Below are 11505 nucleotides of genomic sequence, written 5' to 3'. Positions count from 1 at the left end.
TGTTATTTTGTCCTTCAGCACTTTGAATATATCATTCCACTCTCTTCCTGGCCTGTAAGATTTCTGTTCAGAAATCCGTTGCTAGCTTTATTGAAACTCCCTTATATTTGATTTGCTTCTTTTCTCTTGCTGCTTTCAGGATCCTCTTTATTATTTTTGATGATTTGATTATAAGATATCTTGGTGTAGTCCTATTAAAATTGAATGTGGGCTGGGCATGGTGGCTCACACCTGTGATCCCAGCACTTTGGGAGGCCAAGGCAAACAGATCACTTGAGGTCAGGAGTTTGAGACCAGCCTGATCAACATGGAGAAACCCTGTCTCGACTAAAAAAAAATACAAAATTAGCCAGGCATGGTGGTGCATGCCTGTAATCCCAGCTACTCGGGAGTCTGAGGCAGGAGAATTGCTTGAACATGGGAGGTGGAGGTTGTGGTGAGCCGAGATCGCACCATTGCACTCCAGCCTGGGCAACAAGAGTGACACTCCATCTCAAAATAAAGAAAAATAAATAAAATAAAATAAAATAAAATTGAATGTGATTGCAGAATTTTGATCATCCTGTAACTGAATATTTATATCTTTCTCCGTATTTGGAAAGCTTTATGTTATTATTTCTTTAAACAATCTTCTAACCCTTTGTCTCTGTTTTTCTTCTTGAAATACTTTAACTCAAATATTTGCTCTTTTGATACTGTCCCATAATTCCTGTAAACTTTCTTCATTCCTTATCATTCTTCTTCTTTTTCTTTTCTTTTTTTTTCTGTGACTGGGAGATTTCAAATAACCAGTCTTCAGGTCTGTGGATTCTTTCTTCTGCTTGATCAATTCAGTCATTAATGCTCTCTATTGCATTTTTATTTTCTTTATTGTATTTTATAGCTCTGGCATTTCTGTTTACATCTTTTAATAATTTCAATTTACCTGTTAAATATCTATTGTTGATTATTTATTAATTTCCTTATTCCATTAAATTATATCTCTATATATTAAAAGTTTGCTGAGTTTCCTTAAAACAGTTATTTTGAATTGGTGTAGTTCATTGAACAATTTCACTGGGGTCAGCTACTAGGAGATTATTATATTCTTTCAGTAGTGCTATGTCTTCTTGACTTTTCATGTTTCTTTGTGTTGATGTCTGCACATTCTTTGGAGTAGTCACATCTTGCAGACTTTAGGGATTAGTTTCGTTGCCTATGGGGAGGTGTGAGAGTCCTTGCTTGATGAAGTGTGGTAGTTCTGGCACCACAGTGTGCTGCCTGTGTAGTCCCTGTGAAGCTCTGGCAGCTGAGGTCAGTGTTGACAAATATTTCAGGGATGTATAGTGGCCAGTTCTTTGGATTTATATAATGGCAGCTTGGGTTTTGGCATCTTTGGTAGCAATGGTTGCTAATGTCCTTGCAATCTTTTTTGCTTCCACAAGGGAATTTGTGGCTGAAGGGATCTCTCTTAGATTTGGGTCTGGTTTGTGAGCTCACTTGCACTGGTGGTAACACCAGTATCCGATTAGTGTAACCCATGGAGCATTCATTTAACTGAAGCCTGAAGGACAGGCATGCATGAGTGACTATGGCTCTGGGGTCTAGGGTGATAATGCAATTGTACTCAAGGTACTGATTCCCTGGCTGCTTAGTTTGTAATAGAATATGAAGCATGGATGCTTTTAAAGCACCTCTGGGAGATGAGAATGGGAACTCTGGTTGGGGCAGCATTAGAATGACTCTAGAGTCTGGGCGGTGCCCAGCTCTTTGTGACAGCTGAGCCAGTGCTTGGAGTACAGGCATTGAGAACTTAGCTCTGGGACCCAGAGTGCCAACTAGCTTGCTCTGGTAGTGACTCTGATGTTTGAAGTATGGCACATGTGGTGCAATCTTGGTGCCTGGATTCAAAACATAGGCATGTGTTAGCTTCAGCAGCTCTGGGGTTTGGACAGGTTCTGTCTCTCAACAATGGCTGAGCAGGTGCCTGGAATATAGGCAAACACAATGAAAGCTTGACTCTGGGACTCAGTGAGTGAATTAGCTTACTACAGTAATTACTTTGGTGTCTGAGACATGGGTGGATACATCACAGCCAGAGAGCCTGTATCTAGAGTGTGGGCACTTGCGGGGTGACCATAGCTCCAGGATCAGGGCAATAGTGTGGAGAGGCTCATTTTCCAATGTAGTTCAACCATGCTTGGGCTGGAGAGGGATGTGTAGCCATGTGTCCCTCTCCATGGTTCTTTGTCAGGAATGATCAGTGGCAAGAGATGCCAGTGTCCTCTGAGGAGCAGATCACTGGGGCCCATGATAGTTCCTGCCTTATGGATAATATTTCTTACCTTTTTTTTTTTTTTTTTGGCTCCTGTCTCCTGGTGTCTTAATTCTGCCATTCTAACCAGCAATTCTTTCTCTGTGGATATTTTCCATTTTTCTTTCCAGTGTCGCTGCAGATTCTTTAATGGTCTCCTGGACTATTTTAGCTTGTGCATAGCTGTCTATATATATATTTTTTCAATTTTAAAATTTTTTGTGGGTACATAGTAGGTATATATTTTTATGGAGCACATGATATGTTTTGATACAGGCATGCAATGTGAAATAGGCATGATGGAGAACGGGTTATTCACCCCCTCAAGCATTTATCCTTTGACTTACAAACAATTCAATTATATTGTTTAAGTAATTTTAAAATATACAACGAAGTTGTTATTGACTGTAGTCACCCTGATATGCTATTAAATAGTAGGTCTTGGCCAGGCACAGTGGGTCATGCCTGTAATCCCAGCACTTTGGGAGGCTGGGACAGGCAGATTGCTTGAGCTCAGGAGTTTGAGACCAGCCTGGGCAACATGACAAAACACCATCTGTACTAAGATCCTGCCCTGCAAAAAAATTATCCAGGAGTGGTGCTATGTGTCTGTAGTCCCAGCTACTTGGGAAACTGAGGTGGGATAATCAGTAGAACCCAGGAAGTAGAAGCTGCAATGAGCCGAGATTGCACCACTGCACTCCAGCCTGGGCAACCCAAGTGGGATCCTGTCTCAAAAAAACAAAACAAAACAAAACAAAAAATGTAGATCTTATACATCCCTTCAATTTTTTTTTTGTACCCATTAACCATCCCCACTTTCCCTCCAATCCCCTACTACCCTTCCCAGCCTCTGGTAACCATTTTTATACTCTCTATCTTAAGGAGTTCAATTGTTTTGATCTGTAGATCCTACAAATTAGTGTGAACATGCAATAGTTGTCTTTCTGTGCCTGGCTTATTTCACTTAATATAATGATCTCCAGTTCTGGCAATCTTGGTAACATCACCGAAGTAGGCTACTTTCTGATACAGGAAGCTTCCCTGCTCCAGCTTCCCCACCCCGTCCAAGCAAACCTAAACATACACCATCATTATTATAATTTCCATGTATAATATTACGTATTTCTGCCAGTTAAAAATAACACCTCCATATCCACCCACAGCAGATATTTAGTCACTGGAATATCAAAGAGAAACACCGAAAACAAAGAGTTAGATAGAAAAATGTGTCAGGGTTTGTGGGAATTGGCTTCTCTTCCTTAGAAACTCTTCAAGCTGAGTCATAACTCTTATAAAAATATTTTTAAAATTATCTTGAAACTGGCTGGGCACAGTGGCTCATGCCTGTAATCCCAGCACTTTGGGAAGCCGAGGCGGGTGGATCACGAGGTCAGGAGATCCAGACCATTCTGGCTAACACCGTGAAACCCTGTCTCTACTAAACATACAAAAAATTAGCCAGGCGTGGTGGCGGGCACCTGTAGTCCCAGCTATTCAGGAGGCTGAGGCAGGAGAATGGCGTGAACCCGGGAGGCGGAGCTTGCAGTGAGCCAAGAAGGCGCCACTGCACTCCAGCCTGGGAGACACAGCAAGACTCCGTCTCAAAAAATAAAAATAAAAAATTATCTGAAACTGAATAATTTTGTTTGGTTTCCATTGTGTAATTCTCTTTGATTTGATTCATAAGGTAAGAAAGAGATTTTTGCTTCCTGTACTAAGAATGCTTAGTGTAAGAGCATTTCCAATAGATACAAGCTTTGTTGTTGACATTAGTCAGGATTTGGGGGCTTAGACAAATGACTCTCACAAATTCCTAATAGCATGAGGTCTCAACCTGTGGAACAGAATTTAGTTTTTTCACACACTCAACATTAAAGTATAGCTTATCTGTTTTATAACAGATAGTAATAATTTTCTAGTTATAGAATAATTCATCTATAAGTCAGGATCTAGAAAGACAAGGCAGTAAAAGTAGAGAAGGTTTTCATAAAAGTTACTTTCTTTTGAACCAACCTTTAAGATCAGTATGTAGACATCATTAAACATATCTTAATATACCCATACATATATATATATATATTATTTAACAGATAAAATTTTGATTGTTGAGTTGTGAATTTAAAGTATTCCTGAAGGTAAAAATTGGAATTTACCATAAAATCCTACAGAAACTGAAATTCAAACAAATATGTTAATTTATACCCATTTTCAAGTCTTTATCCTTAACTGTGAATGGTCCTTTATCAAATAAAACAAAAAGTTCAAATAACATTCGTTTAAAACCACTTTAGAAGGCTTTTATGAACAGTCATAACAGAGATATACATTAGGTTCTGCCAATATTGACATCTCTTCAGATAATTTTCTTTTTTTTTTTTTGTTTTTCTTTTTCTTAGGCTGGAGTGCAGTGGCCGGATCTCAGCTCACTGCAAGCTCCGCCTCCCGGGTTTACGCCATTCTCCTGCCTCAGCCTCCCTAGTAGCTGGGAGTACAGGCGCCCGCCACCTCGCCCGGCTAGTTTTTTGTATTTTTAGTAGAGACGGGGTTTCACCGTATTAGCCAGGATGGTCTCGATCTCCTGACCTCGTGATCCACCCGTCTCGGCCTCCCAAAGTGCTGGGATTACAGGCTTCAGCCACCGCGCCCGGCCAATTTTCAAGATGTTTTGAAAGCTGAAATGATAATCAGTTTTAACACAGATTTTCCACTGCTAAGCATTACCTTTGTCACTTTTATATATAAAAAGTCATTTTATACTTATGATATAATAACTCTTTATAAACTATGGGCAAATTGTTCAAAGCTTGATCGTATTTCATTTTCTCACATTGAGGCTAACTTTTAAACATCAAAGCTACAGAATGCTAATCAGCCTGGCTGCTAGGGCTGATGGTCTTCTAGCCTTTAGAGTCAGTCAACTGTCTTTGCAAGTGACAATGATGTTCAAATATGTTTGGGTCAACTGGAATAATATTCTTTACTATTCTAATCTTTTACAGTTTTGCTTTTCCATGAAAAACATCTATTTTGTTTGTGTCATCCTTATGCCAAGCTTCTACACCTAGAAATTATGGATATCCAGTATACAGAAGTTGTATTTAATAATACCAAACAGATGCCTATTGCCAATTAGCAAGAGTTCTCCATCTTATAGACACAGGTCTCCTATCTTTGTTTCCCTGTGTTTCTCTTTGAAATTAGAGAAAATATTAACAGCAGCTATTTTTATTAGTCCATAGTAGAGCAATGAGAATTGAAAGTTATTTCTTTATGGCCTCTGTTCTGATACAATTCAAACTGTTATTCAGAACTTGTGAAATCCAAGAGACCCTTTGTACAGGGAGCATGGTGGTTACTCACACGTGTCATATTTTGCATATTTAAATAGATATTTTCCATAGCCACATTAATGACTTAGTTGTTTAATAGACACAAGAAATGATGTGTGTTGACTAAGCTTTAGAACTGACCGTAGTCAAAACATTAAAGGTAGTCGTGTTCACATCAATAAAGTAAAACCCTATTGAAGTTCACTTTTACACAGCATGAAGCACAGCTTTGAGAAATTTGACCCGGGAGGGGACAGAATATAAAAATATGAAAAGTTTCCATATATTTAAGCAAATGATGGAAGTCATGGGCCTTCCTATGGTATGTCTCTTGTTGTCTTCATTAGAGGAGAAGTCAAGAATTACTTGGTCCATGTGACTGACCCAGGGAGTAGTGTTTGTAATATTAGGTATACAATTTTAGAATATATATAAAGGATTCACATAAAGAGGCATAGACTTTCTTCTATTCAACAGACATTTACTTTGTACCTAATATAAACTGTGCTAAGCATCGTGAGTAGTAAATCACAGAGAAATGTAAAATGGATGAGGACATAGAAGGGATGAAAAGGCATGGAGTTAGATTAGACTCAAAAGAATAAAATGTCTGCCGATAAAGCACAAAGATGCACCTGTGTTGAACACTGCATAATTAGATTTTTCATCAGTCTTTTCTAAGTATAGCACATTCTCCTCTTTGAAAATTTGTTTTCTGTTTCTTATTTGGCCTGAGAGTCACTTTGATAATCTGTGGGGCCATGGTTTAATCAAGACACAATCATCATGGCAGTATCATCTTGGGTGACCAAGCAAATTTTTCTTGACAGGAGTTATGATGTACAGCAGCCACTTATGTAAGTATAAAAACATTGATATTACCACAGATTTTAATCCATTGCTCAGAAAGAATATAGGAGCAAAGGAATACAGGCCCTGCTCTGAAGAACAGACGGAGCGTCAAGGTCAGCTATTATATTTTACAGACATGCGTGTTGTGATTTTTTAATGAAGTAGGCAGAAGATCCTTTGGGCTAGAGTGGTGTAGACATTTGACACTCCCTTTGAAAGACACTGTGAATAATTTAGCTTTACAAAACATAACCTATTAACTGAGAGAGAAGGAGAACATGCCAAGGGAATGGAAACAGAAAAATGGACAACAGAATAAAGCTAAACATATATTTGATTCATTTCCATAGGGTTATCTTTAACATATTTTATAAAGTGGTTTATGATAAAACTTTACTCTCTCTCTATATATATACACATAAAAGTTTCTTCACTGAGAGAACCATTCATAAATATAAATTTCCTTTCTTATCTGCACTGCTCATTGATAATTCACACAAAGTTGAAGAGAAGCTATATCTTCAATGAGTTAAGCAAACACTAGCATCATATCCTGTCATATCAAAGTTTAAGTCTGGGCCTTTAAAAAAATTGTGAACATCATTCCCATTTCTGGAGACAGTTGACGTTTCTTGGAACTTAATTCCAGAGTCCCCAAACACCTGAGTTGTCATTCATTAGATATGGCATGCACTTTCACACATCCAAGTCTTTGAATATGCTGTATTCACACCTGAAATATTCTTCTTCTTATTCTCTGGATGACAAATTTCTACTGTTTGTTCAAAGATCAACTTACACACTACTTCCTCAAGAAAGCCTTTCTAGGCATTTCCCTTATATATTGACACTTTATAAAAACTCCACAACACATACACTATACCATGAATGCTGCCTTCAGGACTGATAAAGGGCAGTGGCCTTGCTTACCTTCTCAACTGATGCAGGAATACTCCATCATTTGGGTTCCCATAGCAATTTGTATATAGTTCAGCTTGGTTATTTTAAAATTCTGCTGTATTACTACTTGTTTAAAAATTTGCGGCCGGGCGCGATGGCTCACACCTGTAATCCCAGCAGTTTGCAAGGCCGAGGTGGGTGGATCACGAGGTCAGGAGATCGAGACCATCCTGGCTAACACGGTGAAACTCCCGTCTCTTCTACAAATACAAAAAAAAAAAAAATTAGCCAGGAATGGTGGCGGGCACCTGTAGTCCCAGCTACTTGGGAGGCTGAGGCAGGAGAATGGCGTGAACCCAGGAGGCAGAGCTTGCAGTGAGCTGAGATCTCGCCACTGCACTCCAGCCTGGGTGACAGTGTGAGACTCTGTCTCAAAAAAAAAAAAAAAATTGCCTGATTTTCACTGTATATTAAGATTTTTGGAGCAGGCATTGAGACATTACATTGTTTTATTCTTCACACTGCATAGCATGAGGCATGGAAAATAGTTGTGAAATAAATAAATCCTTAACTTCAAATTAAAGCAGCAAAGAAAGTTTGAACTTTGATCAGTCTAGATACATAAAAAGACTTTTTTAAAAAAAGAATTAAATAAATTTTATAGAACTTCTGAAGACAAAATTTAAAATTGTTTTCACAGGTTGACAGATATACCATATCAACATTCAAACTGATATTCCAAAAGCAAAATGAATTAATGAATAAATGAACAAATAAAAGAAATTAAGAGGGAAATTCATAGCACTAAATGCCTACATGACACAGCTAGAAAGATCTCAAATTGACACACGAAAATAACAATTAAAAGTGCTAGAGAAGCAAGAGCAAACAAATCCAAAAGCTAGCAGAAGACAAAAAATAACTAAGATCGGAGCAGAACTGAAGGAGATAGAGACACACAAAAAAACCTTCAAAAAATCAATGAATCCAGCAGCTGGTCTTTTGTAAAGATTAATAAAATAGACAGACTGCTAGCCAGACTAATAAGAAAAGAGAGAAGAATCAAATAGACACAATAAAACACGATAAAGGGGATATCACCACTGATCCCACAGAAATACAAACTACCATCAGAGACTATAAACATCTCTACCCCCAAAAAAACTAGAAAATCTAGAAGAAGTGGATAAATTTCTGGACACATACACCCTCCCAAGAATAAACCAGGAAAAAGTCAAATCCCTGAATAGACCAATAACAAGTTCTGAAATTGGGGCAGTAATTAATAGTCTACCAACCAAAAAAAAAGCCCAGGACCAGAAGGAGACACAGCTGAATTGTATCAGAAGTACAAAGAGGAGCTGGTACCATTCCTTCTGAAACTATTCCAAACAATAGTAAAAGAGGGACTCATCCCTAACTCATTTTATGATGCCAGCATCATCCTGTTACCAAAACCTGGCAGAGACACACAAAAAAAGAAAATTTCAGGCCAATATCCTTGATGAACATAGACGTGAAAATCCACAATAAAATGCTGGCAAACCGAATCCAGCACCACATGAAAAAGCTTATACAGCACGATCAAGTCAGCTTCATCCCTGGGATGCAAGGCTGGTTCAACATATGCACATCAATAAATGTAATCCATCACTTAAGCAGAACTAATGACAAAAACTGTATAATTATCTCAATAGATACATAAAAGTCCTTTGATAAAATTCAACACCCTTCATGCTGAAAACACTCAATAAACTAGGTATTGATGGAACGTATCTCAAAATAATAAGAGCTATTTATGACAAACCCCCAGCCAATATCATACTGAATGGGCAAAAGCTGGAAGCATTTCTTTTAAAAATCAGCACAAGACAAGGATACCCTCTCTCACCACTCCTATTCAACATGGTATTGGAAGTTCTGGCCAGGGCAATCAGGCAACAGAAAGAAATAAAACATATTCAAATAGGAAGAGAGGAAGTCAAATCATCTCTGTGTGCAGATGACATGATTATATATTTGGAAAACTCCATTGTCTCAACCCCAAAACTCCTTAAGCTTATAAGCAACTTCATCAAAGTCTCAGGATGCAAAATCAATGTGCAAAAATCACAAGTATTCCTATACATCAATAACAGACAAACAGAGAGCCAAATCATGAGTGAACTCCCATTCACAATTGCTACAAAGAGAATAAAATACCTAGGAATACAACTTACAAGGGACATGAAGGACCTTTTCAAGGACAACTATAAACCACTGTTCAAAGAAATAAGAGAGGACACAAACAAATGGAAAAAAATTCCATGCTCATGGATAGGAAGAATCAACATTGTGAAGATGGTCACACTGTCCAAGTAACTTATAGATTCAATGATATTCCCATCAAGCTGCCATTGATTTTCTTCACAGAATTAGAAAAAACTACTTTAAATTTCATATGGAACCAAAAAAGAGCCTATATAGCCAAGATAATCCTAAGCAAAAGCAACGAAGCTGGAGGCATCACACTACCTGACTTCAAACAATGCTACAAGGCTACAGTAACCAAAACAGCATGGTAATGGTACCAAAACAGATATATAGACCAATGGAACAGAACAAACGCCTGAGAAATAGCACCACACATCTACCACCATCTGATCTTCGATAAACCAGACAAAAACAAGCAATGGGGAAAAGATTCCCTATTTAATAAACGGTGCTAGGAAAACTGGCTATCCATATGCAGAAAACTGAAACTGGACCCTTTCCTTGCACCTTATACAAAAATTAACTCAAGATGGATTAAAGACTTAAACATAAAACCTAAAGCCATAAAAACCCTAGAAGAAAACCTAGGCAATACATTCTGGACATAGGCATGGGCAAAACCTTCATGACTAAAACACCAAAAGCAATGGCAACAAAAGCCAAAATTGACAAAAGGGATCTAATTAAACTAAAGAGCTTCTGCACAGCAAAAGAAACTCTCCTCAGAGTGAACAGGCAACCTACAGAATGAGAGAAAATTTTTGTAATCTATCCATCTGACAAAGGTCTAATATCAAGAATCTACAAGGAACTTAGACAAATTTACAAGAGAAAACCAAGCAACCCCATCAAAAAGTGGGTGAAGGATTTGAACAGACACTTCTCAAAAGAAGACATTTATGTGCCCAACAATCAAGTGAAAAAAAGCTCATCATCACTGGTCATTAGAGAAATGCAAATCAAAACCACAATGAGATACCATCTCATGCCAGTTAGAATGGTGATCATTAAAAAGTCAGGAAACAACAGATGCTGGAGAGGATGTGAAGAAATAAGAACACTTTTACACTGTTGGTGGGAGTGTAAATTAGTTCAATCATTGTGGAAGGCAGTGTGGCAATTCCTCAAGGATCTAGAGCCAGAAATAGCATTTGACCCAGCAATCCCATTACTGAGTATATACCCAAAGGATTATAAATCATTCTACTATAAAGACACATGCACACATATGTTTATTGCAACACTATTGACAATAGCAAAGACTTGGAACCAACCCAAATGCCCATCAATGATAGACTAGATAAAAAAAATGTGGCACATATACACCATAAAATACTACGCAGCCATAAAAAGGACTGAGTTCCTGTCCTTTGCAGGGACATGGATGAAGCTGGAAACCATCATTCTCAGCAAACCAACACAGGAACAAAAAACCAAACGCTGCATGTTCTCGCTCATAAGTGGGAGCTGAACAATGAGAACACATGGACACAGGGAGGGGGACATCACACACCGGGGCCTGTCAAGGGGTGTGGGGCAAGCGGAGGGAGAGCATTAAGAGAAAAACCTAATGCATGCGAGGCTTGAAACCTAGATGATAGGTTGATGGGTTCAGCAAAGCACTGTTGCACATGTATGCCTATGTAACAAACCTGCACATTGTGCACATGTATCCCATAACTTTAATTATAATAATAATAGTAAAAAAGAATTAAATAAATTTTATAAAATTTCTGAAGATAAAATTTATAAATGTTTTCACAGGTTGACAGATAAGCCATATCAACATTCAAACTGATATTCCAAAAGCAAAATGAATGAATGAATAAATGAACAAATAAAAGAAGTCTTCCCTATGTATTCTGTAACATTGAA

The sequence above is a fragment of the Papio anubis genome, chromosome X (assembly GCF_008728515.1).
Source record: "Papio anubis isolate 15944 chromosome X, Panubis1.0, whole genome shotgun sequence".
NCBI lineage: Eukaryota > Metazoa > Chordata > Mammalia > Primates > Cercopithecidae > Papio > Papio anubis.
The sequence above is the reverse complement of the archived record's forward strand: the minus strand, read 5'-3'. Positions refer to the sequence as shown.